Source organism: Thamnophis sirtalis, unplaced genomic scaffold (genome assembly GCF_051295495.1).
Source record: "Thamnophis sirtalis isolate CommonGarterSnake01/CBP01778 unplaced genomic scaffold, rThaSir2_p1.2 scaffold_2, whole genome shotgun sequence".
In the NCBI taxonomy this organism is placed as follows: domain Eukaryota; kingdom Metazoa; phylum Chordata; class Lepidosauria; order Squamata; family Natricidae; genus Thamnophis; species Thamnophis sirtalis.
The window spans coordinates 86,319,708-86,346,121 of NW_028261382.1; the positions used below are offsets into that span (position 1 = coordinate 86,319,708).

General features: G+C 42.9%; 1 protein-coding gene across 4 annotated transcripts in view; it reads right to left on the reverse strand.

Moving 5' to 3' along the window:
* Nucleotides 1–26,414, reverse strand: part of PKNOX2 (PBX/knotted 1 homeobox 2) — a 334,489-nt gene that overhangs the window by 127,153 nt on the left and 180,922 nt on the right. For 3 of the 4 annotated variants that reach the window (XM_087706305.1, XM_087706302.1, XM_087706304.1), the window contains one exon: nt 5,526–5,584. The exons of the other annotated variant lie outside the window; for it this stretch is intronic. The gene's annotated coding sequence lies outside the window, so the exon portion shown is untranslated. The remainder of the gene's footprint in view (nt 1–5,525; nt 5,585–26,414) is intronic. 4 annotated transcript variants of the gene reach the window in all.

Here is a 26,414-nt window from a genome sequence, read left to right on the forward strand (position 1 = left end):
GGGCTGTCTAATCCTGAGGAATGCCCCCAGTTGCTCACATTTTTCAGATGAGGAAGAATATTTTAAACCTGTCTCTCTGTCTCTCTCTGTTTCTTCAATCTTTGAATTTGGTAAAGCACCTAGGCTGGTTAATTGTTCTAATAACTGTCACAATGTTTTTTCCCCCTTAACTCTAAGTTGCTTCTCTGCTTGATTAGTTTCCATCACTGCTTCTTGTCCTGTTTTCAGGTGCTTTGGAGAACAGGTTGACCCTCTGTTCTTTGTGGCAGCCCCTTAGATATTGGAACACTGCCATCATGTCATCCCTAGTCCTTCCCCCCCCCACTAGTTAGACATACTCAATTCCTGTAACCATTCTTTATCTACATGGCGATAAAAAGAGTAAAAGATATTGAAGATGGTAAAACAAATCAGGATCCTGGGAATACTTTCAACTTTAATAAGATTTGTATGCCGCCCACTCCCTTGGGACTCTGGGCAGCTCACAACAAAAGTAAAAACATAAAATTTTTAAAAATACAATTATTAAAATTAATCTATCATCCATTCAATCAAGTGGGGCTGGATATTAATCAACAGCCCCAGGCCTGCCGGAACAGCCAGGTCTTGGTTGCTTTACGGAAGGCTGGGAGAGTGGTAAGGGTCCGGATCTCTGCGGGTAGCTCGTTCCACAAGGCCGGTGCAGCTACAGAGAAGGCCCTCCCTCGGGGAGCCGCCAGCCGGCATTGTCCAGTCGACGGCACCTGGAGGAGGCCCAACCTGTGCGATCTTATTGGTCGTTGGGAGGTGAATGGCAGGAGGCAATCTCTCAGGTAGCCAGGTCCAATACCATGTAGGGTCCATCAGGCGCCTGGGGCAGAACCACCTAATCGGTTCCACCTCCCTACAGTGGGGGATTGGTTTCCGAAAGTCGAGCCTCAATAGGAAGTGATCTGACCATGACAAGGGCAAGATCTTAATGCCCCTCAAATCTAGATCACGTCTCCACTGCTCCGAGAGAAACATGAGGTCGAGCGTGTGACCCGCTGTATGAGTCGGATACACTGATTGGGAGATTTCAAACCCAGAGCACCAATACATAGGCCCATGTGTTCTCCTAATTCCGGAAGTCTACAATATCCTGGGAAGATTAGTGATATCATTAGTATGAAAGTAGGGGGAGGGGGAGGATTTTTCCTGGGAAAACCCAAATTCTTTTTCTGGTGTTGTTGTGCAGTTTTAGATTTATTTATCAGCAGAAGCTGATAAAGCTTTGTTCAAAACTTCTTCAAACTTTGTTCTGTCCTAAAACACACCAGAACCCTGTGCCTCTGTGTCTTGGTAATTAAATTATCAAGATTTGGAAGTGCAGGTTTTGTTTCTAGCAAATGGTTAGGGGTTGTATGTTGACAATGCTCCCAGGAGCGCTTAAAGGTTGCCTCTAGCTATCATCTTAACATTTTCCATTGCCCCAGAAAGACACTCTGTTAGAAGAACTGCTCTCCCTCTTACTATTTCTAGTTTTCTGACATTGCACAGGCTGCCAGGCGAGAAAAATAAGCAAGGGACCCTTTTCCCAATGTTGAGTTCCATCTAAATACAGTTAGCAAGAGAAATTATTTATCTGGGCTGAAAAAGAATGTGCACATATTAACTCAACAACCTTTTGTACAGAAGCCCATAAATGTCCTGGTTATTCTTGCAAAGTACTGAATCAGAATCATAATTGGAAAAACATCCACTGCCAAACAATATTCTTTGGAATTAACCTTCTGGAGAAGAATAAACAAACCAATTTGGGGTGTGCAACAGTCACACTTCTTCAAAGTTCTTACAACAGCCTAACAAAACTGTACAGAAATCAGCAATGAAGACATCTTCCATACTTGGTCTACTGATTTTTCATTACAGAAGAAAAATAATATATCATTACGTTGATCTAAGGCTGTTGAAGACACCTCCTTGTTCTTGGAGCAGATTCTAAGTCAACTTTTCCAGACAGTCCATTGAGCATTAGCCAATGCTCAAGTTATCAGCTGGATCAGTATTACTAATCCAAGTTATACCAGGGTATTCTGGAACAAGCCTTTCCTTCTGGAAAGCCGTCAAAACCTGGCTGTGCCGACAGGCCTGGGGTTGATGAGTTCCCCTCCCCTCTCGACTGGTATGGCTGTGTGATTTTCGTGTATTTTAATTATGTGTACTGTTGTTTATGTTCCCTTTCTCCTTTGAGTTGTTCGCCGCCCTGAGTCCCCCCTGGAGAAGGGCGGCATACAAATAAACCAAATACTAAATACTAAACAATGTGGAAGTTTTCACAACACAGAAACTGGAATAAAGAAACTCTTTATTGTCTTTCCCATCTTCTTAAAGAGCAAATTAAGGGCCATTTTAGCGCTGATCAGCTGCAATGGGTTTTTAATGAATCCTACAAGGCTAGTATGCAATACCTTGATCATTAACATTATTTTCATTCATTCCTTTATGACATTTTTTTATCCTCCTTTTCACCCAGGAGATTTTAGGGACTGCTTTCCCTCAGAAGTAATCTTTTGGAGGACAATGGTGGCAAGCAGTGACTGGAGCTAAAATCTAAAAGTAAGGGTTTTTTTTTTCCAGACACTTTTTTTATTTATTTTCACAGTGAAATGCCTTTCTCTAATTCTCCTTCTGCTGTCCGTTTCTTTCTCCTCAGCAGCTGGTTCTCGGGAAAAGAAAAAACCAGGTCTTAGCAGAGGTCTGAACTGATTGCTTGCAAAGGGCTTTTGAAATTAAGCTGAGGATTGCATGAAATCAGGCTAAGGGCCAGAGGTTGTACACTTCTGGCTTAGGTCACCTTCCACCTGGACTAGCTTACTAGCACAATAACATTTCATCAGTTTTGGATGGAGTACCAGCTGTGACCTTCCAAGGTAGTCCTGCCCTCTGCATCATTAACCATGCTCCATTAACATCATGTTTGGACTATAGCAATGCCTTAAAAGGGGAGCTGTGAATGGCTAAGAGCCATCTCAAGGAGCAAGGCAGTTGCCTGGTGAATAACGGGAGAATTGGGGGGTTTGCCCTCAGGATGCTTTGATGAGCTTCCTAGGAACATCTGGCTGATCACTGTAGGGAAACAGGGTGGAATAAATCTTTGATCTGATCCTGCAGGGCAACAGCATCCCTTTTCACAGAGTATAGATAGACTGAAGATATGGAGTGGGACAAATAGCTCTGCCTTGGTCTCTACGCATTCACAGGGAAAACCTTGTGGAATTTGGGAGGAAAGACATTCTAACTTCTTCCATGTATGTTTTGAATTGAATTGAATTGAATTTATTGCATTTATATGCCGCCCTTTTCCCCAAAGGGGACTCAGGGCGGCTCACAATCCAAGTCAAGGAAAGGGGGTACAGATAAGGAATAAAAAAGACGAACAGAACAATACACAACTTAAAAGCACACAACAACCATACCATTCGAGGGAGGGGGCAAAAGCTCTTTAGCCCCAGGCCTGTCGGAACAGCCAGGTTTTAAGGGCTTTGTGGAAGGCCTGGAGGATGGTGAGGGTTCGAATCTCCACAGCCACAGAGAAGGCTCTCCTCCGGGTAGTCGCCAGTCGGCATTGGCCGGCGGATGGAATTTGGAGGAGGCCTAATCTGTGGGATCTAATCGGTCTATTGGAGGTAATTGGCAGCAGGCGGTCTCTCAAGTATGTACAGATGTGGGTTTTGTGAAGAAGTTGTGAGTAGAGGTTTCAGAGGAGGGCTGGGAAGTGAATAAGTGACGGTGAGTACGTAAAAAGGAAGAATAAAGAGGAGGAGGAGGAGACAATTTATATGCTCGTCTACTAGCAGATCTGGATTAGTAATATTTGAAAAAGCTGTCCTAGTGATAGAGCAAGAAACTAAATTCCAGATATCCAAGGAAAACTGCATTTTCTGTAAAAGAGTCATCGGAGGGAGCACTTCTGTGTGTTTTTTAAAAGCATCATGCTTTTTAAAAACTAATCAGTTAAATTGTTCAAAGCCACAGGAACAGATTTCTTCCTGGAGTCATAATGCTCTGAGTATCTTCAAATTGCTTCTTTCATTGGAACACAGCAGCTTCACATTTGGAGAGTGTTCCATTCTAATAGACCTTATATGTTAACTTTCCTTGCACCAACACTCATGTCTCATGCGAACATTACCTGTCCACCTTCTGCCCCCCTGTATGTATTGTTTTATGAGTGTGTTCTGATGTGTATAATTATGTGAACATGGAGACAGATGATCTAAATCAGTGATGGCTAACCTTTTTCTCCTTGTGTGCCGAAATTGTGTATCCTAGCCCACAACCATAATGCAATGCCCCCTGCCCCCTGTGCATGCATGCATTACTCCCCCCTCCACGCTCCCCCATGATCCATTTTGGGCCTTGTAGGCCTCCCTGAAGCCTCCTGAAACCAAAAATGGGGTGCGGGGGAGGCCACTGCACCCCTCCATGCTTCCCAACCCCCGTGCATGCACATGTGAACCCCCACCTCCTGCAAATGTGACCCCTGCCCCCTGCATGTGACCCCATGTGCATGTGCACGCATCTCCTGCATGCCTGGCAGAGACCCAAAAATCAGCTGGCCGGCAGGAGGGACACGGAGGTGGAGCTAAGCTGGTCAATGGCTCATGTGCCCACAGAGCACCTGTGCCACATGTGCCATAGGTTTGCCATCACAGAACTGAATCATCGTTTCCCCAAAACAAGCTTCTACATGAGATCCTGACACATCCTCAGATACATCAAACACACAAGCACACATAGTTTCTAATAATCCACCCCATGAAATATCAAAATGTGTTGTGGCCCAGCAGGAGCCGTTGGAGCTGCCACCAGACTCTGACAGCGAGGGGCCCTATGAGTCGGCCCTGGAGGATGTGGAGGACCCTGGACAGGGTTCCGACTCCGAGCAGGGCGCAGAGAGACTGGTTGGCCACCAGGTGGCACCTGAGCCTTGAACCAGTGGGGAGGAGACAAGGGAGAGTGATCCAGAAACCAGCAGTGAGTTGTTCCTGGATGCACGCCATCGAAGAGCTACTCGGCGTCAAGAACAATTACACAATTACAGGAGGTAATTGCGCTCAGCTGGTGGTCATTAGGCTCCTCTCCAGACTATAAAAAAGACTGCTTGTGCCCCCCCCCTTTGCAGAAGTCAACGCATTGACTAAAGAGAACGTAACTAACTTGGCAGGCTGGGTTGCTGCCAAGGTTTGTATGAATTGCTGACAAGGTTTGTCGGACTTGCTGCCAAGGTCCTTATCTGTTTGTTTGCTTGGCTTTCAGCCAGCGAGATTTTGGCTTCTTGCTATTAAAAGTACATTCTAGTTAAGCTTGTCTCGGCTTTCATTACTGGACGGAGGAGGGGGTCAGAACAAAGATGTGTGTTCCTCATCAGTTCCAGGTACGAGCCAGCCTGCTTTTTTGTTCACCGGCTTGGCTTGGGGTGGAAGCCAATCCATTCTGTTGCCTTTTTATGCAAACCGATCAAAAAGCAACGCTTACCATGAAGCATTGTTAAGTGCACTTGCCTTTTTAAACTCTCCCCACTGCCAGCCGCACAAAAGCTGCTGCTTCCAGCCACAGTGACCTGAAAAGAAACAGATGAAACCATCAGATGAAGAGCGGGGGGCAGGGGAGGACATTTCTTCATTGCAAATCCCAACCTCCCCCCAAACCCCTCTGCAAAAGCAACAGAAGTTTAACTGCAACTCGGGTGATTTCTACCCAAATCTGCAAAGAATGCTACTGGATATAGTCCACAGACAAGCCAAACTGGTTTCTTATCCTTTTTCATTTTAATTTTTTTTAAAAAAATTGAGCTAGCCGTGGAGAACCTTGGAAAAAAAATCACCCCACAGAGTGATCACATTTAGCTCTCCCCTCCTTTGAGAAAGACAAATTTGCTAGTGCCGATTTCTAGAAGGGGAGGCCCTACTCGAGTCCAGCTGGGTCAAGCAACCTCTTATCTGGTTTTTCTATCCACCCAAAAGAACTTCCACTGTTTCCTTGGGGGGGGGGGGCTTGCATACCCCAATGTTTTGTCTAGAATTTGCATCCTTGGCTCAGCCTGTTATTAGAAAGAATGCAGACCACACTGGATGTTGGTTGTACCACAAATGGTTGTGCCGCATTCCATCGGTTTCTCTGCTGTTGTACCCGCAGTGCAATTCAAGCTGTGGTAGGACAAAATATACTTCTTGTGGGCTCACTTTCCGGTTTCCTGCCCACCCCCTATATCTTCCTCCTGACACTCTCCCCTCCTCCAGGATCTGTTTCTCTCTCTGAGTCCATTTTCTTCCAATCCTGGACAATAGCAACTCTAGCAATTTCACTCTTCTAAAATCATTTGATATGTTGTAGAACGGGATTACAGTTTCATTTGGTAGACTTCATTGCTCTTAAGGACTGTGAAGGAAGGAGAGGAGGAAGGAAAGAAATTTGGGGGGGAAAGCACTGAGAGGAAGAACATTCACGGGCACAAAACATGGACATGCCCATCTTCTGGTTGTTAGTTGCGAAGTCATGTCCGACCCATCATGACCCCATGGACAATGTTCCTTCAGGCCTTCCTGTCCTCTACCATCCTCTGGAGACCATTTAAGCTCACACTGACTGCTTCGGGGACTCTAAGCTCACACTGATTACTTCGGGGACTCCATCCAGCTACCTCATTCTCTGTCGTCCCTTTCTTTTTTTGCCTTCAATCTTTCCCAGCATTAGGCCCTTCTCCAGTGAGTCCCTCTCATGTCCCTCTAAGCAAGAGCAAGACGACTTCACTCCAGTGGTGGGATTCAGCTGGTTCATACCTATTCGGGAGAACCGGTTGGTAACTTTCTAGGCAGTTCGGAGAACCGGTTGTTGGAAGAAATCTCCTTTTGTTTTTCCCCACTTTTCAGGGCTAATCCTGTAAGGAAGGCAGGAAGGAAACATTCTGGTGTTGTTTCTAGCCTCATCTTTGTTGACCTGCTTACAGAAACTATCTCTCTGGTTAACTCTGATTACATTGTAAGAGCTAAGGTGAAGCACCCATCGACGGGAATGACGTTGAGTTGGCCACACCCACCCAGTCACGTGACCACTGAGCCCTGCCTACCCAGCTGGCCATTAGGGCAGAGAACCAGTTATTAAATTATTTGAATCCCACCACTGCTTCACTCCTTCCATGAACATTTGGGAATTTTTTTTCTCCCTTGAAAGAATTCTGAATACAGATTCAATCAAATGAATGAGAAAAGGGATTTTTTTTAAAAAAAAATGGAGGAGACTTTCTCCGCCTTGCAATTCTCCAAAGTAGGATTTCACCTCTGCAAGGCTAAAGCACTATTTGGAAGCTTCTATATTACAGTACTTGCTCTAATTTTCCAAGCTCACCTGTGGAATTTCTAACAATCTACCATATTGGTGATCAGATGAGGGGGCTAGAAGGCTAAATGCATTTTAAAATACCTTCTGTACAATCCCAGCCACAACTTAAGAAAGGTCTTCGGCCCATTAATTTCCTACAGTTATGTTTAAATACATTTGCATGTTGGAAAAAAACGTCAACAAGAAGGTCTTGCTTTTGGGAGATCCTTGAGTGAGGTGCCAAGTTCTCTTTGTGATTCAGAACTGTATGCAGAAAAGGTTGGTTTTTCCCCCCCCCCATTGCTTTACTGATGAATTGACCCCATTAGGTTTAAGGTGGGTTTATCTGAGCTTGGCAATTAAAGCAATATTTTAAGGTTCTAGTGTCCCACTAGGCTGGTGTTTACTTTAAATACTTTAACTTTCACCCTTTTTCACAAAGTTAATGAAGAGTAAAAACATTTTCTGATACAATAAACAGTTTATAAACTATTTGGCTCAAATAAACATATTATAGAAATCACACACCCCAAAAAAGCCATTGCAGGAAACGGTGTATAGTTAATTGCTGTATTTGTATCCAGATTGCTGTCAAGCTTTAATTAATTTCCAAGGTCTATGGCCTGTCTCTGAGACCAGGCATGTGCATCTATGGGAAAGTAAGCTAGTTGAGATGCTAGACTAGAAACTAGGAAACCTTTAGCAGTTGGCTGGGATGACTTCAGAGTTGGGTTGCTCCCAATTCAGCCCGGATCATAGTGGCGGTGTGGGAGGCTCTGCCCATTCCCCTGAATGCGTCTACGCATGCCAGTGGTGGGTTTCAAATTTTTTTCGAACCTACTCTGTGGGCGTGGCCTCCTTTGTGGGAGTGGCTTGCCGGCCATGTGACCTGGTGGGAGTGGCTTGCCAGCTATGTGTTTGCTCTCCCTCCCTCTCTCTCTCTTTCCTTCCTTTTGTCTCTCTGTCCCTTTTTCCTTTTTTTCTTTCATCTCTCTCTCATTTTTTCTTTCTGTTTTTCTTTATTTCTTTCTTCCTTTCTTTCTCTTTCTCTTTCTCTCTCTCTCTGTGTGTGTGTGTGTGTGTGTGTGTGTGTGTGTGTGTGTGTCAGTGGTGGGTTTCAAAATTTTTTGGAACCTCTTCTGTAGGTGTAGCCTGCTTTCTGGTGGAACCTCTTCTAACTGGTTCAGTAGATTTGACGAACCGGTTCTACCGAACTGGTGTGAACTGGTAGGAACCCACCTCTGACGCATGCCCACAAGTGAACTGGTAGTAAAAAAAATGGAAACCCACCACTGGATGACTTCAGTCCAGTCAAAAGGTTTTGGGATACAACAGGAGGGAGCATTCTGCATCCTCTCTTGACTTGTACAAAATAAAAACAGGATTAAAATATAGTTTACAATTATTCTTAGCTGAGAATTGCCACATTTAAGAATGGCATACCCAACACTGTTAGCCTTCTGGAAAGTCATGTCTTGGCTGGAGGTTCCTGAAGGCATTGGGCCCAAGATATGAGTTGAGGGCGGTTAGGTTCCTCACAGTCACCAGATTTTATATTTTGAACTTACATTGCATGCTTTCTCTCTGCGTGATGTCTCTTCTGTTCATTTTTTTCAACAAATGCTCAAAGAAAGTGTTTCAGGTTGAAATACTCCTGCTTAATCATATCTTATCTGCCAGCTTGCCACACTTTGAAGTGTAGCTGCAATGAGTGATGTGAAGGCAAAAATGGAAAGTGTGAAAGTATGGTCACCATCGTTAAGCTACCAGGATGCATAGGCCTCTTCGAGACCCCTTCTGTTCACTTGGCTGCACAGTATGGCCAAGGCTTTGAGCCTCCAACATTTGACAGCAAGAATAGCAACCGGAGAAACCAAGGGAACACACATTTCAAATCCTGATCTGAGCAATTTTAGTGGAAATTCTTTCTGAACATTGTGCGAATACTGCATTCAGTTTTGGTCGCCACAATATAAGAAGGATATGGAGACTCTAGAAAGAGCGCAGAGAAGGGCAACAAAGACGATTAGGGGACTGGAGACTAAAACATACGAAGAACGGTTGCAGGAACTGGGTATGTCTAGTTTAATGAAAAGAAGGACTAGGGGGCATATGTTAGCAGTCTTCCGATATCTCAGGGTCTGCCACAAAGAAGAGGGAGTCAAGCTATTCTCCAAGGCACCTGAGGGCAGGACAAGAAGCAATGGGTGGAAACTCATCAAGAAGAGAAGCAACTTAGAACTGAGGAGACATTCCCTGACAGTTAGAACAATTAATCAGTGGAACAACTTCCCTCCAGAAGTTGTGAATGCAAGTTTTTAAGAAGATGTTGGATAACAATTTGTCTGTAGTGGTGTAGGGTTTCCTGCCTAAACAGGAGGTTGGACTAGAAGACCTCTAAGGTCCCTTCCAACTCTGTTATTCTATTCTGTTCTGTTCTGTTCCGTTCCATTCCATTCCATTCTATTCTAGTGTAGCAAAAACTCAGAATGGGAAAGTATCCCACAGCCAAACAAAAACCAACAGCAAACTCTGTTCCTCCTAACCTTTACCAGTGCAGTCCATGAAGGACAGAGGTACTTACTCCAGCAAAGTGCTGGATCATTGCTTAAATCATGGAGATCAAAGAATTGTGTCTATGTGTATGTATATTAGATACACATGTATATTACACATTCATGAATGTGTGTGTATACACACGTTTGTACACACACCCATATACTCACACAACATTGTTAAATGTTTAAGATATTTTCATATGAGAATCCATCAAGTTTAAGGGTTCCTTCACCTTTGAAAGTTTTAGGGTAATCTCAGATCAAAGTACTATTTTCTATTAGAACCCAAACCCATGGCTTGACAATGCTTATTATAGTCAAATATGATTTGCACAAATGACTCCTTCAAGTCCTGATATGTACACAGGACTTGAAGATTATATTATGGTGTGCAAACAAGATAAGTACCCCTATTTTTCGGAGTATAAGATGCACCAGAGTATAAGACGCAGCCAGGTTTTGAAGAGGCATTTTTTTTAAAAAAAGTAGGTAGGTAGGTAGGTAGGGAGAGAGAGAGAGAAATACAGTAGGTAGGGAGAGAGAGAGGAGTTAGGTAGGTAGGTAAAGGGATAGAGAGAGAGAGAGAGAGAAATAGAGAGAGAGAAATACAGTAGGTAGGTAGGGAGAGAGAGAGTGTAGATAGGTATGTAGGTAGAGGGATAGAGAGAGAGAAATAGAGAGAGAGAGAAATACAGTAGATAGGGAGAGAGTGAGTGAGTAGGTTGGTTGGTAGGTAGAGGGATAGAGAGGGAAAAATAGAAATACAGTAGATAGGTAGGGGGAGAGAGTGAGAGTAAGTAGGTAGGTAGATAGGTAGATAGAGAGGGAGAGAGGGAGAGTGAGTGAGTGAGAGAGAGAGAGAGTGAGAGAGAGACAGAGAGAGAGAGAGAGACAGAGAGAGATACAGTAGGTAGGTAGATAGGGAGAAAGAGAGTAGGTAGGTAGATATTTCCAGGTGTATTTATTCATGTGCTGGAGAAGGAAATAGCTGACAACCTGTAGCACCTAAAACTTTGTTTCTGCTGGGACAGCACTTGATCAATGTAATTCTCATCAACCACTCCAACTAAACAGTTTTCCGAAAGGGAAAAATCTTTTTTTGCACTCTGCAAACCTCCCCCAAACAGCCCATTTTTCGCAAAAATGGGCCCATTTTTTTATAAAAAGGCATGAATTGCCTTGAGGAGGCTTGCAGAATACTCCTGGAAGGGGGGGGGGGCAAAAAATGGCCTGTTTTTTTGCAAAAACGGGCTGTTTTTTTGTCAAAAAAAATTGCATGCATAGCTTTATGGAGGCTTATAGAGTGCTGCTGGGGGTGGTGGGGTGGAACGGCCCGTTTTTTGCTCATTCCTGCCCTCCCAGGCCCCCCAGGAGTGCTCTAAACCCCTCCATAAGGCTATGTACGGCCATTTTGGTGAAGGGGCGGGGCTTTGGAAGGCAAAAAATGCTGTATTCGGTATATAAGACGCACCCAGATTTTCAGCCTTTTTTTAGAGGAAAAAAGGTGCGTCTTATACTCCGAAAAATACGGTACATGAAATAAACATCTCATGTTCATGTCAGAAGATACTTTTATAATGTGTTGTTCTCTTTATGTATGATCCAAGCTTCTCTCTCATTCCCCTCCCAAAACATTTTAGGAGCTTGCAGTTTAACATATTGTGGAAAAAACATGAGTTCCACTTCCAAAGGTTGCATCCCTCATTTTCCCCCACAGGTGATGGGGTACATAAAAATTGATCCACAACCTATTCTCCAAAACACCTGAAGACAGGGCAAGAAGCAATCAAGGAGAAAAGTAATCTAGAACTAAGGAGAAATTTCCTGACATAAAAATTAATCAGTAGAACAACTTGCCTCCAGAAGCTGTGGGTGCTCCATCATTGGAGGTTTTTAAGAAGAGATTGGACATCCATCTGTCTGAAATGGTACACCGTTTCTTGCTTGAGCCGGGGGTTGTACTAGAAGACCTCCAAGGTCCCTTCCAACTCTGATATTTTGTTATTCTATTCTAGGAACCATCTGGAGGGTCACAGGTTTCATGGAGGGCAGTTTATTTTACCAGAATCATCTAATGGAGATCCACAAACAGCTCCATCATAATAAACACATTTGCCTCTAAGGTGCCACATGATTCTTTGTTACTTATAAAAAAATCCATCTTGAAGACACATCCGTGACCAACTTTAATCCAAAATAAGAAGTCAGGAGCCTGGGGAGACTTCTGATTAACCTGCTTTCCCTCTAACCAGCTGGCCTGGAGGCTACGGAATGGCCAATGGGATGGATATCAAGCTGTCTCTCCCCAAATGCCTAATTAACAGGCAGGTTTGGCTGGAGGAGAACACCATGGGAGGTAAGCGAATCTGGAAACTGGGGCCAGCAGGGGTGACAGAACTCACTCATATATTAGCTTCAGCTTGAAATCTATCAAACTGCCTCAGTTTACATACTGATCCCTTGTGGGAGGCAGACGGCACACATTTGCATATACACAGCCCACACCATTGTGCTGGCATCTCTTAAGAGAAGTCAGAAAAAGTAGAAACTTGTGAAGTATTAGGAAGTGCAGAAAATTATGTCAAAACTGGGGTGTGTGTGTAAAAATGAGAAATGTACTAACAAAATGAATTTGTCTCGCGCTCTCGCTATCTAGCTAACTATCTAGCCATCTTTCGATCTTTCATCCATCCAGCTAGTTAATATTCCCATCAAAGTTCACAATATTTTGTTGCATGGGTGACCTTTGATTTTAACATTATGTTCTGACCCCCACCTTGTTCGTTCAGACAAAACTTCAAAGGAAATATTTTTATCAGTACCGGCTTTTGCTGGCTGCGAGCCCAAAATAAACATAGATAAATTCTCTGGCAAAAAGTTAAACAGCAAATGCAAAAACAAACTCTTACAGCAAACCACTTCTCCAAGTTGGTTTCTTTGAATCATGAATCATGAACAAATGAACGTTGACTTCTGCAACTAGGGCGTGGCACCATCAGTCTTTTATCCGCAGGAGGAGATCCTTAACGAGCCACAGCTGCTTGTTATCCTCTCCTGTGAGCATCCCTAAACAACTCACAGGAGGCTTCTGCTGAGTCACAACACATTAGGTACTCTCAGTATTAATTGAACTTTGCCTCAGGGGAGAGGACATCTAGAACTTAACAAATTCAGGCTAGCTGCAAGAATCAGGATCAGGTGATGAAAATAGTTTTCTACTTAATGGACTCTAGAGCAGTGGTTCTCAACCTTCCCAATGCCGTGACCCTTTAATACAATTCCTCATGTTGTGGTGACCCCCAACTATAAAATTGGTGTCTCGGTTCCTAAGACCATCGAAAATATGTGTTTTCCGATGGTCTTAGGCAACCCCTGTGAAAGGGTCGTTCGACCCCCAAAGGGGGTCCCGACCCACTGGTTGAGAACCACTGTTCTAGAGCAAGGGTATCCAACTGTGGCAACTTTAAGACTTGTGGAGACTCCCCAGCTGTTCTTGCTAGGTATAATTACAGATTGTACAGTTATAGAGACTAATTTGATTCTGAACTTAACAACGGCAGCAAGATTGTTGGTGGCGCAGTACTGGAAGAAGGAAGAATTGCCTACTATCCAAGAATGGACATTAAAAGTAGTAAACTTAGCAGAGATGGCTAAAATTTCAGCATATTTGAAAGACCATTCAGTTGAGAAATACAAGTTGGAACGGAGAAGATGGATTGACTACATTCAAAATAAATATCGGACTAAGAAATTTCAATTAGCTTATGAATGAACAAGGAATGTTATAACTTATCTAAATTTAGCTTAATAAAAGGGGAGTTAAAGTACAAGGGAATGTAGAATGCTATAGTTAGTTAGCTTATGTTAGCGTATGATTGTTAAATGTTTATACTCTGTATTTTGCTCTGGGAGGTTGGGAGGAGGGAGGGTTGGAGGGGGTGGGTAGGGTTGGGGTGGAGGGAGGGAAGGGAAGGGGAAATATTTGAAAAATCTATTAAAACTCTTTAATAAATAAAGACTTGTGGAGTTCAACCTGCTAGCTGGGGAATTCTGGAAGTTGAAGTCCACAAGTCTTAAAGTTATCAAGGTTGGACACTCCTGGTCTACAGCAATGTTCCTCAACCTTGGCAACTGTAAGAGGTGTGGACTTCAACTCCCAGAATTTGGGGAGTTGAAGTCCACATCCCTTAAAGTTGCCAAGGTTGAGGAGCAGAGATCTGCTGCTCATCAGAGTAAGCAATACTAGCTGGATGAGGAAATATGGTCCTATTCAACTATTTATTTTAATTATTTTTTTTATTGATTACATTTTTATGCTGTCCCTCTCCCCTGTAAGATGACTCTGGGGCAATTTACAAATCTAATTGTACCAAAAAGACTTTGGCGAATTCAAGGAGTATTTTTGCTATATTTCCTGATACAGAAATCCACACAGATGAAGGATAAGTGATGATTGTGTGCATGTGAATATTTGGGCTTTTCAACAGTTGGGTCATCAGCGTGGGATAAGAGGCAATGGATGGAAACTAATCAAGGAGAGGAGCGACCTAGAACTAAGGAGAACTTTCTGGATAGTTAGAACAATTAGCCTCCAGAAGCTGCAGGTCTGCCATCACTGAAGGCTTTTAAGAAGAAATTGGACAACCATTTGTCTGGAATGGTATAGGGTTTCCTGCTTGAGCAGGGGGCTGGACTAGAAGACCTCCAAGGTCCCTTTCCAACTCTGTTCTTCTGTTACTTTCTATGTTCTGGGAATAAAATTATGTGTGAATACATTTGAATAACTGAGAGAATGGAGTTTGTCTGCATGTACGGGGGATGAAGTGGAGGAAAACATGGCAGGAAAGTGGCTGGGGTTAATACAGTTGCTCAATGGGAAATCTGTGCTGGGCCCATAAATAATAAAGAGTCGCCTAGTCCTATAGAAAGTGGCTTCATACTGTTTGGCTCCAGGCAAAATAAAGGGAATTCAGTGCCCCAAAGGGCTAGAACAGTGGGATTAATAACACATCAATTTTAATGCAGCTTTTTTTTTCTGCTTCATAAACAGCAAAGTGAATGTTTGAGCATCTCGGCAGGGGGTTAATGAGGACTCTGATTAGTTATTCAGATTTCCTTACACTGCCTCAATCCATCCTTCTAGAGGGAGAGGAAAGGAGGATGGGTAAGAAAAAAAATACAGTAAAGATATTCTTCCCACTCTCCTTCTGTTTTCTAAGCCAGCTCTGGCCATAACATGGCAAAACCACTCAGCTTCACAAGTTTATATCTTGCAATGATTCAGGTTTCACAGAGAGCATCTAGCATGCCATCACCTTTCTTTATTTCTGGCTTGCAAAGAGAGGGAGATCACAATGAGAAGCAGAAGGCTGCATGAAGCTGGCTTAGCAGCATCTAAATCCTGTCTCTTCCCAAAGAATGATGGGTTTGCCTCAAACCTGAGTACATCCTTCTTACTGGAAAAGTAATCCTCCAGTGTGCTTTGATTAAAAACTTGGGGTTACAATGTCCAAAGAAGACAGTTCCTGGATAAGACTTCTGGTAACAGCAACACTATTGTTGAAAAAAAAACCCTGCCTGATGGGTGCTGAATGGGGAGAACAGATCAGGAAGGAAGGAAGAGTAGCTTAACCAGAGCAAACAGCAACCATGGAAGTTGTATACTTTCAAAGAAAGCAAAGACGTAAACTTAGAATGATAATGAAGAATTAAAATGTTATACAGAAAAGGATGGTTGCAATAGAGCCGAGGTGGCGCAGTGGTTAAATGCAGCACTGCAGGCTACTTCAACTGACTGCAGTTCTGCAGTTCGGCTGTTCAAATCTCACCGGCTCAGGGTTGACTCAGCCTTCCATCCTTCCGAGGTGGGTAAAATGAGGACCCAGATTGTTATTGGGGGCGATATGCTGACTCTGTAAACCGCTTAGAGAGGGCTGAAAGCCCTATGAAGCGGTATATAAGTCTAACTGCTATTGCTAACTGCTAAAGGTCTCTTCCTTCCCTCATTGCTCTCCTTCTGATGCAGCAGGGGTTGCACAGGTAAACCCACCAGTGGCTGGCCAGGTTAGGTGGTCTTAATAGAATGGACCTTATAAAGTCATATTAGTTTGGCTTTTCATTCTAGTGCCCTGGAGTCCCAAAGTTGACTTTTAGCTGGAGTGAACTTTTCTCTCCAACTTCCTCATAAGTATTAAAAATAGGGCTGAACAGTGTGGCAAGACCCTGTAAAGGGGGGGCACAGGAAGCCAGACGTGGGGGAGTGATAGAACAGAGGTAAAAAAAAAACTGCTGACAGCTTAAGACATTATAGGAACTGCTCTTTCTTGTATTTCTCCTATGTCCTTTGCTGTAACATTCCAAATGAACTTCCCCTTTTCGAAATGTCATGCTTGTCTCGTGTATGGAAACGCCTTGAGAATGCACAGTTTGGAACACGGCATAAAAGTAGCATCCTGGGCAGAGCCCAGGCAGTTCAGATTTTGGTGTGTGAACACGCTGAACTCGATGCATCCAATAAACCTGTTTCTCTTCCTTCGTGGTATCAAGTCCTGGTCTTTCGTAAGTAGATTACAAACCTCTATCTGCTGCAACACTTCCAGTGCATCTCAGCAGGTTGTTCCACAACCAACAATAGAAATGGTCTTCAACACGCACACTGTTTTGTTCAGCTCCTCAGACATTGTGTTGGCAACATTAGCTCTTCATGATCTCACGCCCAGAGAGTTCGTCCTTTCAGTTATCTCATTCTGAGATGCTGAGGATTGAACTTGGGGCCTTCTACATTCAAAGCACATCCTCAAATCCATCTCCATATCTTGGCATAAGGAACAAAGATTTAATTTTATTTATTTATTTAATTAGTTTGTATGCCGCCCACTCTCAAAGAGACTCAGGGCGGCTTACAGGTAAAAAAGGGAGGGGGGGGACATACAAAATAAAAATAAAAAGCAACATTAGAAATTCTGCAACATTCATAACTTAGGATGGGGCTGGATACATCAACAGCCCCAGGCCTGCCGGAACAGCCAGGTCTTGGTCGCTTTGCGGAAGGCCGGAAGGGTAGTAAGGGTCCGGATCTCAATGGGAAGATCGTTCCATAGGGCTGGAGCAGCTACAGAGAAGGCCCTCCCCCGGGGAGTCGCCAGCCGACATTGACCGGCAGATGGAATCCGGAGGAGGCCTAGTCTGTGCGATCTTATAGGTCTCTGGGAGGTAACTGGGAGGAAGCGGTCTCTCAGGTAGCCAGGTCCGATACCATGTAGGGCTTTAAAAGTAACGACTAGCACCTTGAAGCGTGTCCCGAGACCAATGGGAAGCCAGTGCAGCTCCCGGAGGATAGGTGTAACGTGGGTGTATCTAGATACACCCACTATCGCTCGCGCGGCTGCATTCTGGACTAACTGAAGTCTTCGAACATTCTTCAGGGGCAGCTGAAGATGATGTAACCAAACCAGGCTTAGTCTGCCCATTGAGAGTCTCATCCTTGTGCCTCCTATGATGGTCCCACACCATCATTATTATTAATTCCGCCCAGATGTACCACCATATCAGCCTGTTTCATCAACTATAATGACTTATGCCTGAGGGAGATGATTATCTCAATTTCATCTTTGTTCCAGGTTCACAATACCAATGCTGTAATTGGAAAACATCCGAGGGAACAGAATAGGAATGTATGTAATATAGCAATAGCAATAGCAATAGCAGTTAGACATATACCGCTTCATAGGGCTTTCAGCCCTCTCTAAGTGGTTTACAGAGCATATTGCCCCCACAGTCTGGGTCCTCATTTCACCCACTTCGGAAGGATGGAAGGCTGAGTCAACCTTGAGCCGGAGAGATTTGAACTGCCGAACTGCAGCTAGCAGTCAGCTGAAGTGGCCTGCAGTACTGCACTCTAACCACTGCGCCACCTTGGCTCAAGAGGACAAGAGAAAGTACATCACTTAGTACTGTACATTCTTGTGTACTCCAGAAATTGTCCCAGGGCAGTTATCTGTTGCTTTATTTTTGTTGTGTATTTCCATTTTTATAATTATATTGATGGTTCTTAACTGTGTTTGCCACACCTAGTGTTGCTTGCATGAGCTGGGCAGCCATATAAATTGAAATAAGTAAAAATATACATGGTTTGGTGTAATTTCCTATGGGCTGCCTTGAATAAGGTGGAAGTCAGCAACATGCAAATTATTATTATACACGCAACAATGTGAAATCATAGCTGCCAGTTCTTTAGCTGGCATTGGCCTTCATATCCACTGAGTTCCTCCCAAGAATTTAGGATGTTGTAATGCACGTTGGCATGTTGCCTGTTGTAATTGACAGATGGACATTTTGTCAATGTGCAGATTTTCTAAGTTCCATCCAAGATTTCTTTGGTATGGCACCCAGTTTGCTGATAACCCCTGAGACTATTACAACCGTTTCATGCCATAATCTTCCAACTTGATTATTATCATTGATTATACAGATAATGTTGCCCCCAACAGATGCTGATAATTGGAGAAGATTGCGGCTTCCAGGTCCATATTTAAAGCATTTGAAAAGCAAACTGTGATTGAGAGAGACATGATGGTCAGTGGTATCCATGATACAGAAATGCTAGCACAGTCTAATTAAGATTATGCTCCCAATACATCTTTGCCCATTGATGGAGAAGCATAAGTATATTTTGTAGGTGCAGAATACTAATTCTAACCATCTTCCATTCTAGTAATAGCAATAAGCCTGCATGGATTGGAGACCTTGGTACTTGAGGCTTAGTGAGCTCATGTCTTATTTTAAGAAGTGAAGCCAAGCAGGATTATAAGGTTGAAAGCTACTGTAGTTGTGGGTCATTTCCAAAGAGCTAAAATTTTCTTATAAAAGCAAAGTCTAAAACATACTAGGATTGTGGATCATCTAGTCCAACTCCTTCTCCAGGGTAGAAATCATTAGTTGACACATGGCATCCAGCAAGGTGTGTCTATCACCTCACCTTCATTTGTTTGCTAATTCATATTTGCAGGTAGCTAGAGATATGATGGAGTAGACCTATGTCTAACTACTTACACATATTACATGATCAGGGGTGGGTTCCTGCCAGCTCTAACCTCTTCTATAGAAGAGGTTCCGCAAATCTACAGTGCTGTTTAGAACTGGTTCCAGCTCCCTCCCCCATGCCCGTCCGCACATCATCAAGATGAAGAGCGAGAGGAGGAATTCTGGGAGTTGAAGTCCACAAGTCTTAAAGCTGTCAAGTTTGAACACCCCTGGTTTTTTTCCCGAAAGGGTTAGGGGTGCAAGGGTCTTGTAACTTGACAGCTTTAAGATTTGCGTGCTTCAAATGCCAAAGTTTCTGAGCCAACATTTTGGTTGCTAAGCAAGAGCATTATTAAGTGAGTTTACAAGTTGGCCACGCCCACCCAGTCACATGGCCGGCAAGCCACTCCCACAAAGCAGGCCACACCTACAGAAGAGTTTCTAAAAAAGTTTGAAACCCACCACTGGACATGATGCAATGAGGTGGTCCAGTGGTTAGAGTGCAGTACTGCAGGCCACTTCAGCTGACTGCTATTTGCAGTTCGGCGGTTCAAATCTCACCGGCTCAAGGTTGACTCAGCCTTCCATCCTTCCGAGGTGGGTGAAATGAGGACCCAGACTGTGGGGGCAATATGCTGACTCTGTAAACCGCTTAGAGAGGGCTGAAAGCCCTATGAAGCGGTATATAAGTCTAACTGCTATTGCTATTCACAATATATTCCATCCCCCTTGTTCAGAAATGTAACTTAAAGAAACTATTGCTGGCTATGGGATATAAACATATTCATATAAGACTTAAACAAAGGGGGGTATCTTTAATGAACAGACTACCTAAAGCTTAAGAGGATCACAAATGTTCCCCCCCCTGCTTTCCATCATTTCTGAATCACTAAATGAATTTTACATCCAAAGAACTTTTTTTTTCAAGCTTTCTCCTTCAATGTAATTGAGGAGTCATTTATTCCTCCATAACATTTGCTTGAAAGAACATTAGAGCTGAATTATAGCTGGGACCATTATTTCACAGTCTGAGAAATGTTAATGCCTAGGTCCCACAGAATGCTGTATTACATCTTTTATGGTGGACATAACAATTTTTATGAACGTTTTCTCAGGTAACATCACCATTTACTATGGAGAAGAGATCCTACCATGGGTTCGTTAACTTGGGTGTAAACTTTATGAATGCCTTGGGGTATTTTGAGAAAGACATCCCCAAAATATTAATCTCATCACTTTATTTCTATGGTCCTTTTCTTCTAAACTCATTCAGAGTGGCCCACTCCATCATTATAAAAGTTTACTAAAGAAAATGATTTGTTAACCATACAGGGCTACAAAACTGGAAAAAAAACTGGATATCTATTAACACAGTAATATTAATACCAAGAAATTCTTGAACAATTTATAATATGTCCTAGCAACAGGGAGGGCGGGGAATCCAGGCAACCAGAAAAATAATAATAATTTTATCAAAACCAGGGGGGAAAAATCTTCTCAGCATTCTTTTAATTTTGATGGTTTCCTTCAACAGAAATGTATTATGGCATTCATGGGGCAAAATATTTGAAGTCCCAGAATGCCTCTCCCCCCCCCCCAACACAGGTAAAAATCCTAACATCATTTTTAATGAAAGAACTGTTATTTTAAATCCATTATTTGTCCTCGTTTTTTTCACCTCCCTTCAAGAGAACTGTATTTTATTCTTTTTTTAAAAAAGATTTTTTTTTAAAAAAAGCACTTTCAGTAGTTTAAATTTTCTTAGTAAAAGAATTATTTACCTGTGGCAAGATGGGTGGCCAATAAATTAGCTAGCTGTTTAAATGTATTTGGCTTTTTCACGTCTGGAATAATTCTTTTATTCTATTTTATTCATGGTGGCACAGTGGTTAGAATGCAGTACTGCAGGCTAATTTTGCCGACCACCAGCAGTTCGATTCTTACTGGCTGACGGTTCACTCAGCCTTCCATCCTTCCAAGGTTGATAAAATGAGGAGCCAGATTGTTGGCGGCAATAGGCTGATTCTGTAAACTGCTTAGAGAGGGCTGTGAAGCACTGTGAATGGTATGTGTGTCTAAGTGCTATTGCTATTTTTCTTCCCCTTTTAAAAAGAAAGATGGATTTTATCACTTCATGCTTGTCTCGCCTCTAGCTTCCATTAAGTGTTGTAAGTATTTCATTATGGGAAGCCCGGTCTCCTTATTTGCACCTGTGTTTGAGGGTTCCAGCATTTTGTTATTCTTACCGACAGAATGCTTTCACCCTCTGACATTGCTAGTAAAATCTGGATATCTCGCATGAGTTTCAATGCTTAGGCTGACAAGTGTCAACACAAACACACCCCGGGGAGCCAGAAGTGGCCAGAAGTGGCCAGAAGCACTTTAGAGTATGCACAGTGATATTAGACAATTGTAGGGTGACTCTTCAGGTTGGAGATCTGTCACCTAGGAGATCGCACAAAAGCTAGGAAGACTAATGGTAGAAACATCGCGCACCACTTTATTGCAAAGTGTACCTCAGTGAAAGTGTTAAACTACAAGTTAGCAAAGATAAATTTAGGATCTACAAAAGCCTGCAGAAAAAATAAGAGAGTTTCTAGTTTGAATCATTTGGAGTTTCTTACTTTGAAACAGAGGGACCAATAATATAAATAGAAATACAAGGGGGAAAAACGCTTCCTGCATGCAAATGTTTTCATTTATTTGAAAAGAATTGCATAGTGCTTTCCAATCAAATTCAGACTATAAGCATGGTTGGAGATTACTATTATTTGTTATTCTTTAAATCTTTATGGCAGCCTATCCTATCTAAGCAATTCTGGATGGCTCACTCCAGGTAAAAAGCAATCCAATAAAACCAACAGAACTGAAGAAGATTCTTGGATGAGAAGTGAAACATCATCAAGGGGGAAAAAGCAAGTCCACTTGTCTTTTGAAAAATCATCTTTGGGACAACCCTGACCTGGATGAGTGACACAGTTCAATAAAATTAAGTTTAAATGGCAATAGACAAACATGTAAAAACACCAGTAATAGTTCTAAGACCAACTCCCCCCACAAACATCCTAACCAGCGGTAAAATCTATTACTACATCATCTCAACATAGCCACTGTAAAAGTTCTTCACTGTTGCCAAATCCCCAGGCACAGTGCCAGAGACAGGCCTTCAGAACCTTCTCAAGAAGTTCTGGAGGGAAGAGGTTCTTGGGATGGGTGCCATAGAAAGTAGAAAGGAGAGGACCTTCTAGGACAGGGGTGGGAAGCAATGAGCCCTGTATGAGTTCTGGGAGTTGAAGTCCCTAAGTCTTAAAAGTTGCCAAGATTTAGGATTTTTTAGGATTTTACTTTATTTATATGCCGCCCTTTTCCCTGAGGGGACTCAGGGCGGCTCACAATCCAGGGGGAGGGAAGAACAAAAACAAAATACACACATGAAGACAATACATCATTCAAAAGCGCAACAGTCATACTATTCGGGTGGGGTTAAAGTCTTTAGCCCCAGGCCTGTCGGGACAGCCAGGTTTTAAGGGCTATGCGGAAGGTCTGAAGGGTGGTGAGGATACGAATCTCCACGGGGAGTTCATTCCATAGGGTCGGAGCAGCCACCGAGAAGGCTCTCCTCCGGGTAGTTGCCAGTCGACATTGACCGGCTGATGGGATTCGGAGGAGGCCTAATCTATGGGATCTTATTGGCCTAGTGGAGGTAATTGGCAGTAGGCGGTCTCTCAAGTACCCAGGTCCAATACCATGAAGGGCTTTGAAGGTGACAACAAGCACCTTGAAGCGCACCCGGAGATCAACAGGCAGCCAGTGAAGCTCGCGGAGGATAGGTGTTACGTGGGTGAAACGAGGTGCACCCACGATCGCTCGCGCGGCTGCATTCTGGACCAGCTGAAGTCGCCGAATACTCTTCAAGGGCAGCCCCTTGGACATCCCTGTTCTAGGATTCAAATTGTGAATTTACACCCACCTTCATAAATTTCCCTGCCGAAGCAAATGATTTTGCACCTGTTCCTAAGCAACATGGGACGGGTTCTCCTGCCTCCTGCTGTAAACAGACTGTTTCCTAGGCTCCCTCTTCGATACTAAAGAGACGTCATAAAAAAAGAGAGATTCTTTTCTTTGGGACCACTGCCATATGCTTCATCTCAGTCTTAAACTACATGTTAATTGTTCTGAATTAAGAACTCCAGCTGGAAATAGCAAACAAGCAATTTACAGAACTTAAGATAACACCCAACCTATCCAAATGGATGTTTTAAAAAAATCCCTTTCTTGGTTGGGTTGAATTGAAATACCCTAATATTGACTGGATTTTTATTTTATTTTTTTTAAAAAATAAAGCCTTTAAAAATAAATAAAAATAAACCCTGTTTCTCAAAACTGGATTTATTCCCAGATGAATCTTAAAAAATATCAACGGAGAAGGGAAAAGATGTGTCCACCTGAAGGACATCTCAGATTACCAGCCAAACTGCCTTTTAGATATATTCCACCTTTTCCTTCATTAACAGCCACTTTGCTTTCAACTAAAACAAGCAAACAAACCAAAAGACTAGCGGAAGGGAAACAGAAATTTATTATTTTTTTACATCCTGTTTCAGAACTTTGCAGAGAGATATACAGCAGTTGATGGAGATAATATAACTGTTCAGATGACTCTTCAATCTGAACGGGCAGGAATGTTCTTATCATAGAGTTAGATTAGATCATGGGCACCCAACTGCGGCAAATTTAAGACTTGTGGACTTCAACTCCCAGAATTCCCCAGCCAGCCATGATAGATAGTCTGATGACAGACAGATAAAATTTATATGCCACCCATCTCACTAGGAATCCACTCTGGGCAGTTGGCTAGGTAGATTGATTGATCTGATTTCATCAAGGATTTATGCCCAGTTAGGCTCTGGAAACCATATATTTACTTCCAATTTTTCTTTTTTGCAGAAAAATTTGTCAAGCTCCTGGGAAATCGGTAGATTCAGGACGTTCAAATGAGTATAAAGATTTATTGCAAAATTAAGCTCCCTACAAGAATCTGGCCTACTAACGGTCAAGGGAAATTAGTGGCAGTTAAGAATAGAAAGGAATTCAAGATGGGCTGAAGTTATAACTCTTGTGCACCCGCAGGGACTCTTGGCTGATGATGTGTTTGATCCCTCCCTCAGGCTCAGCCTGGTCATCTGCTACATCATCTTTGGTAACATTGGCTGTAGAACTCCTCTGGGTTCAAGCGAGAAGCAATCTATCTATCTATCTATCTATCTATCTATCTATCTATCTATCTATCTATCTATCTATCTATCTATCTATCTATCTATCCATCCATCCATCCATCCATCCATCCATCCATCCATCATCCATCCATCCATCCATCCATCCATCCATCCATCCATCCATCCATCCATCCATCCATCGTGCCCTTGTGACCTCTAGACTGGACTACTGCAACGTGCTCTACATGGGGCAGCCCTTAAAGAGCATTCAGCGACTCCAGCTTGTCCAGAATGCAGCCGCGCGAGCGATCGTGGATGCACCTCGGTTCACCCACGTAACACCTATCCTCCGCGAGCTGCACTGGCTGCCTATTGGTCTCCGGATACGCTTCAAGGTGCTAGTCGTCACTTATAAAGCCCTTCATGGTATTGGACCTGGGTACTTGAGAGACCGCCTGCTGCCAATTACCTCCACCAGACCGATTAGATCCCACAGACTAGGCCTCCTCCGAATTCCATCCGCCGGCCAGTGTTGACTGGCGACTACCCGGAGGAGAGCCTTCTCTGTGGCTGCTCCGACCCTCTGGAACGAACTCCCCGTGGAGATTCGCACCCTCACCACCCTCCAGGCCTTCCGCAAAGCCCTTAAAACCTGGCTGTTCCGACAGGCCTGGGGCTAATGAACCGTTGCCCCTATCTCGAATGGTATGATTGTTGCGTGTTTTTAAATCATGTATTGTTTTGTGTTGTTGTTAATTTGTCTGTATCCCCCTTCCCTGGTTTGAGTTATGAGCAGCCCTGAGTCCCCCTTCGGGGGGAAAGGGCAGCATATAAATGAAATAAACATTCAACATTCAAACATTCTATCATCTATCTATCTATCTATCTATCTATCTATCTATCTATCTATCTATCTATCTATCATCTAATTTTGCAGATAAATTTATATTACAGATGAGTAAATGCAGATTTAAGATGACTTTTTAGAAGCCAATAATAAATAGTCCGAAATTCAAGAACAAATTTTCTGAGAAAGCAGCCTGCTCTCCCCCCCACCCCTTTCCCAGCATATTCTTTGACCCAAATGAATCCTCCTTGGTGGAAAATGACAAGGGCTTGATTTTAAGCAAAATACCTGTAATCAAATATTTTATCAAATACCACTCAATTATTTAAATAATCCCAGCCCTTAAAATGTGGATAATGTTTAAGGAAAGTGGATCTCTTATTAAGCTGCAGCGCTTCTCCCTCTCAGTCAGCATTCCTGAATTCCACATCTGATTACAAAATTTGCATTCAATTTAATTTTTCCAACTGGGGCAAATGAAAAATCAGGGTCCCCATTTCAACCTTAATTACATTTATTAAATTAAGGACTGGAATGTAAGAAATCTAAGTGCTAGTAGTATTGCAGACAGATACACAGCTAATTTCAACCAGGCTGGGGTTTTCCCCTCTAATTTCTGTTCTAATTTCTTGCCCATCTTTCCAGAAACCATGCATTTCTTTTAAAAAAACGTGCAATTGAAAAACAAAACAAAAAAATATTCATAAATGATGGAACAATAGATGATCTTTTGACATTTTCAGGGCTGCTTGCAAGAGAACGAGATAAAAGTAATAAATTTATATACTCTAACTTGTGGCTTAATTTCTGTGGCTAGAATTTCCATTTTTATATGTGGAGTTCCTGGAGTGCAGAAATCCTTGATAATGCCACACAGTTCAACTTTATTTTTCTTCCATACAACAAGAACAACAACAACAACACAAATATAGACCTCAAGCTGTCAGCTGCTGGAAATAAAATGAGGTATCATATTACTTTTACACATGGAAAATTCACTGCTCTTCAGAGTTCACAAGGTCCTTTTGAGTGAGCTTCAGTCTTGGATCTGAATTTGGCTGGAGTGACTATCGCTTCAAAGAGGTTGTCAGACTGGGACAACTTGCCACAGCCAACTTGCTGTGGCCAATTCTCCATGGCCAACTCATTACGGCGGGACAACTCAACAAGATCAACTCACCACATTACTGTGGGACAATTCAACAATTCATTTTAATTATTTAAAATAATTTAAAAAATATTTTAATTTTTGTCATTCACCTTTCACTTTGTCACTCCTTTGGCATCCTTTCTTTAATGACTGTTTTTGTTGTTGTGAGTTGTGAAGTCGTGTCTGACCCATCGCAACCCTATGGACAACGTTCCTCCAGACCTTCCTGTCCGCTATCATCCCCCAGAGTCCATTTAAGTTCACACCGACTGCTTCAGTGA